Source organism: Mustela erminea, chromosome 14, assembly GCF_009829155.1.
Source record: "Mustela erminea isolate mMusErm1 chromosome 14, mMusErm1.Pri, whole genome shotgun sequence".
NCBI classification, from domain to species: domain Eukaryota; kingdom Metazoa; phylum Chordata; class Mammalia; order Carnivora; family Mustelidae; genus Mustela; species Mustela erminea.
The window spans coordinates 36,207,363-36,213,058 of record NC_045627.1 but is presented as its reverse complement, the minus strand read 5'-3'; the positions used below and the strand labels follow the sequence as shown (position 1 = coordinate 36,213,058).

General features: G+C 52.3%; 1 long non-coding RNA gene across 1 annotated transcript; it reads left to right on the top strand.

Annotated features, from left to right (window-relative positions):
• The first annotated feature begins 276 nt into the window (after nt 1-276).
• Nucleotides 277-5,411, top strand: LOC116573511. Its single transcript, XR_004278858.1, has 3 exons — nt 277-646; nt 749-970; nt 3,676-5,411. It is a non-coding gene; the product is annotated as an uncharacterized LOC116573511 (long non-coding RNA).
• The last annotated feature ends 285 nt before the right edge of the window (nt 5,412-5,696 follow it).

Here is a 5,696-nt window from a genome sequence, read left to right as displayed (position 1 = left end):
GCACCAGATACATCCTCTCCTCTCCAACATAAGCATCAACCTCCACCCAGGTGTCTGCTCCCCGCTGACACCCAGCCTCTAGCTCTGCGAACATCTGGGTAGTGTGTCTTGGCTCTGTGCGAAGTGCAGATGTCTGGGCAGTGTGCGCACTCCGCTTTCCGGCCTGCCCCAGGAGTGGGGTGGGGGCCCGGCCCATTGTGGTGAACATGTGGGATTGTGACAAAGCCCAGCCCCTGCCCTCCCCGAGCTGGGCCTCCGCCCCGGAGGCGGGGGGCACATGGTGGGAGAAGTGGGTTGGAGAGAGCCCCCTGCTCCAGGGTACTGCCTGCCACGGGCAGAACCTGGTGCTTCCAGGCCCTGCAGAACAGGAGGGCCAGCGGACCCCCTTGCCCAGATGAAAGTCAGGAGGGGCACTCAGGGGCAGGAGGTGTGGGAAAGGGGGCAGGATCTCCATGGAATCGAAGCCCAGGGATTGGCCGTCAGGAGATGTGGCTTCTGGCCTTGGTTCTCCTGTGCCATTGCTGTGTGACCTTGGACAAGTCACTCTCTGTCTCTTGGCCTCCATTCGGCCAAGAGCGACAGGCTGAGTTAGACCAGTGGTGATTAAATCCAGCCAGCCTCAGAACACCCAGAAAGCCTATGCAAGGTTAGCCCTCCTACCTGGGTCACCTCTCCCTGAGATTTACTTTCACTAGGTCTAGGGTAGGAACAGGGCTTGGGAATTTTTAATTTTAAGGTGTGCTTCCAGGCATGGGAGCCACTGGCCCAGATGGTGTGTAAGAACCTGTTGACCTTCTGGTGGCCCCTGTGTGATGTCCCTTGGACGCGGTTCTCACAGTCTCTCCGGAAGGCTGACATCAGCTTGCTCTGGCCCAGATAAGCACAGTCGCACTAACAGGTCAGGAAGAGCCTGCAGGACGTGCCTGTGTGAGCAGAGGTCGGAGTGGGGCTGCGTGTGTGACAGTCAAGGGTATGTAGTTCTCTGCATGTGTGGGGAGTGTGATCATATCTGTCTAGGGTGTGTGCCTGGGTGTGTGTGTCATTAGATATATGCACGTGTGTCTCTGAGAATATACTGCATTACACTGAGCTTGTATGTGTGCGTGTGTGTCCATTCGGCACCCATTTTTCCCCTGTCACCTCTGTGAGAACTGCTGGGGGAGGGACAGAGGCTGAAATGGTCCAGGAAGTTCCTCTTCCCCCCACCACCACCACTCTGCCCTCCAGGTAATGGAGGGGACACTTATGCCCGTGGGGAGTGGCAGGGCTAGGCTCTGGCCCGGATACACTGCAGGGAGGGGATAGGGAGGGGTCTGGGCTGGGTCAGATGAGGGACAGGTCAGAAAGCCAGGCCCCGGCTACTCAGCACACTCCCACTGAGGTCTTGACCAACCTGGAGCCTTGGGGACTCCAGGCAATAGGTCACAGAGATCCTCCCTCCTACGCGACTTCTAGAACATATTTGTGGATGGCCTTGAGCCTGGGCAGAAGTCCCAAGGACCCTTTGATCCTGCCGATTTTCTCCATCCCCCTCTGAGGGTCTAGGAGGTTGAGAGATTTGGGCAGAGGAGATGGGACCATATTCACTGTCCAGGTTGCTGTCCCTAGCTTGCCCTCTTCACCCTGACCTGGGCCCACATGCTCTTTCTTTTCCTCAAAATGAACCCGTCTCCTCCAGCTGCACACGCATGCACATACACACGCACTTTCACAGGAGGGGGACCAAGCCCAGGATCTCCTGGCTTCAGACCCCATATAAGCGCCTGGCTGGTGAGATTTCGGCCGCCTTCTGCCAGGGCCAGCACGAAGCCCCCACCTGACAAGGCACCGATGCTCTAAGTCTGGAGGCTGGCTCTTAGCTCCTGGCACAGCCTTGGCCTTGCTGGGGGACCCTGAGTGAGAACAGGGACATGTTCAGAAGTAGGCAGACCTCAGCCTCCTTTGGGGAGATTAAGCGATAGGAAAAATGATTAGGATCTTACCGAGTACTTCCTGTGTGCCAAGCACACTTTACACAGAATGACTAATCTGACCTTCACTAGGACCCTGGGAGAGATATACTATTATGATCTGATCTTGCAGGAGGCCACTGAGGCCAGAGATACTGTAACAGCTTGTCCAAGGTCACAAAGGGAGTGAGTGTTGGAAACGACACACAGCCGTGATGTGCGTCCTTAACTGCTGAGTCAGGTCACTCAACAGCAGCTTTTCCACTCAGGGGCACTAATGATGTGCCAGGTGCTGTGCTGAGTACTTTCCATCTGTTCACTGATTTTGTGGGGTCCTGCTCCTTTAAGGACCAAAGCTGGAGGAAGAGGAAGCAGGAGGGGGCATGACATGTGGTTTGGGAAGAGAGCCAGGGAGAGCTGAGGTTATGTCAGCAAACTTTGCTTTAAAGGGCTGGACAGTAACTATTGTAGTCATCTTGGTCGCAATTGCTAGACTTCCCCACTGCACAACCAAAGCAGCCAGAGACAACTTGCTGGAGAATGGTCGTGGCTTTGAGCCAAGAAGATGGGATTTATGGAAGAGGAAATTTGAATATCATAACATTTTCATGTGTCACAGAATATTCTTGTTTTGGTGTTTTTCCCTTTTAATTTGTGGGCTGTTACAAAAACAGGAGAGCTGGATTTGGTCTGAGGGCTGTCACTTGCCAGCTCCCAGAAGGGCTCAGTTTCCACCAGGCCTCGCCTCTGGGCTGGCTCTTGCAATTCTCCAGCTGTCCCAGGCTGCTGTGCCCTGACAGCATGCTGACCCATGAGTTCTGAAGGAGTTTTGAAGAGTCCCATGAGTTCTGACAGCATGAGTTCTGAAGGAAAGTTAGACAGGGGCTCGTCCTGACCCAGAGCTGGGATCCAGATCTAAGCCAAGAACTCCCCTCGGGGTCTAAGTATTCAGTACTACCATTGCCTGCCTGAGGCACATTGAGCAAGTTTCTTAACCTCTCAATTAGCTGGGATTCCCTTCAGGTGCCAAGGAGAGAAATTCAACTCAATTGCCTAGGCTAGTAAGGAGATATCTTGCCTTCCGTATGGAAATGTCCAGGAGTAGATCTCACAGTTTTAGGTACAGTTAGATCCAGGTGCTCCGATGACATGGTCTGGAGTCTCCCTCTTTCCACCTCTTTGCTCTGTGTTTCCAAGTAAGCTTCAAGCTCCATTATGGTCTTTCCAAGAGGTGGCAGACACGGCTATCAGCAGCTGAAGACTCACTTTCTAACCGTTTGGCAACGCCAGTTGACAACAAAGTCCACTTCCCCAAGCACTTAGCAAGTTTCCAGAAGATACTCGCAGGCTCCTGTTGGCCGAGTTTGGGTCATGGAACCCCTGCTGAATTGATCAACATGTCCAGGGAAAATGGAATGTCTGGTTCACCTCTGGATCTTTGGGGCAGGGTCAGCCCCCACTGGATCAGCACATGCTGGGAGTAGAGGAGGTTTCCCAAAGGAAAACCCAGAAGGAGGGCGTGTAGAGGCTGTACGCAAGAACAGCGGCTGCCTGCCATAAAATCGGACGGTCTACAGGCTTTTCTATAAAAGGGGGTAATGACTGTACCTCACAGCCAGTTGGCAACCCTGAGCCACTGTAAAAAGGAAAGAGGGAAATTCGGTGCATCTGGTGGGTGTCTCATTCGGGGGACCTCTTATATTCACACCACAACCTCCTATTACAGGAAAGTCCCACACAATATAAGATAGTGCAGCCGCTATAGAAAACAATATGGAGGTTCCCTAAAAAGTTAAAAATAGAACTGCCGTATGATCCAGCAATTCTACTTCTGAGTACATACCCCCAAAGAAATGAGAGCAGAGACTCCGACAGATATTTGTGCACCCGTCTTCAGAGCAGCACCAATCACAACGGCCAAAAGGCAGAAGCAACTCAAGTGCCCATCGATGGACAAATAAATAGACAAAGAAAATGTGCTGTAGTCAGACAGTGGATCACCATGCAGCCTCGAAAGACTTCCTGACACACGCAACAACATGGACAAGCCTTGAAGAAGTCATGCTAAGGGAAATTAAGCCAGTCGCAAAAAGGACTCATATTGCGTGTTTTCATGTACGGTGCCAGGAATAATCACATGCAGAGAGACAGGAAGGAGAAGGGTGGTCGTCAGGGGCCAGGAGGATGGGGAACTGGAATCACTGGGTCATGGCTATGGGGTTCCGGTTTGTGATGACAAGAAGTTCTCGGGGATGGTTGCACACCAGTGTGATTGTATTTAATACCACTGGGCCACACATCTAAAAATGGGGAACATGGTAAATATCATGTGTCTTTCCGTAATGTTTTTTTTAATTTGAAGAATGTCTTATAGAGGTCAATTCTAAATTCAAGGATAATTAACTCAAAACTCCTTTCAGGAGCAATGGAAAGTTGGGGGTGAAGGTGTCATTGGGGCAAATTCCTCCCTGAAGCCCTCAAACCATGCCGGGTCAAGGTCGCAGCCCTGTCCCCACAGACTCGTGGGTGGGAACCCTGTTTCTCCGGGCTAGTGGGTGGTCGAGAGGCTGCGGTCTGGTGTTGTGACCCTGGCTGAATGCTCCTTCCCTCCACGCAGACACAGGACAAAAGCAGTTGCTTCCAGCACTGCCACATGCCCCACCTGAAAGTGGGTGCCCTGCCTCCTGCACCCCTACACAACAAGCCTCCAAGGGCTTCTTGCCTGAGAGGACAACAGAGGTCCAGGGCATGTACCTGGGGTTGCACACAATCACTTGGTGGCAGAACCGTGCTTGGACACTGTGGACATCATGCCAGCTGCTGGGGGCATTGGGGGGAGGGCAGCCATGCAGTGTGGAATGACACGGCACTTACATGGGGGGGCGGGGAGAAACCAGTCAAAACACCGTTTGTACTTTCTCCCCACATGGTGGCTTGTTCTGGACCTAGTGGTTCCACAGGACCTTTCTAGGGACGGTCCTCAGAACTGGGCAAATGGCCACGTTCTCTGAGACACTGAGGCCAGCTTGGAAATACGTCACCTAGGCGTTGCATTCCTTCCACCCTGCTCTGATTCTGTCCCGTCACTCTTGCTTCCTGGGCGTTGCACTCACCATTAAAGCACTAGCACACAAGATTTGCTCCAGGTTCTGTTTTCTGGGGGAACTCAAGCTGAAAAGGGTTGACTTTGGCAAATCCAACACAACACTCAGCAAAAATAAGTGCTGAAGAAGGGTGGATGGACAGATGGATGGACGGGTGAATGGATGGATGGACAGATGGGTGGATGGATGGAAACCTTCACAATAGACAGAGTGAGGAAATGCCTCTTAGAGATGCAAACGTAGATACCTACATATTCAAGCTAAAAACACTGGTGCAGAAAACCAGGGCAGCCCCGCCCCACTTATATCCCCCCCACACCCCGTTCCCCTCCCCTATACTAAAAACACACATTCAGATACTCCCTCTGACCTGTGTACAGCTCTGCTTCTTCCAGGTCAAGTTTCTTATGCATGAACCAAGAGTTGGGAAAGAGGTCTCTGACACATGGATGAAAACTCGCCAGCGGCTAGATAATCCTCTTGAAAAATGAGATCAGGGTGAACACACGTGCTCTTGCATACCAAACGCCTCTCCAGGCTCCATGGGTATAAACTCATAGGAGCCTCCCAGCACCATGTGAGGTGGGTACTATTACTCCTTGCTTCTTATAACAAATGATGTAACCGAGACCCCGAGCGGTCA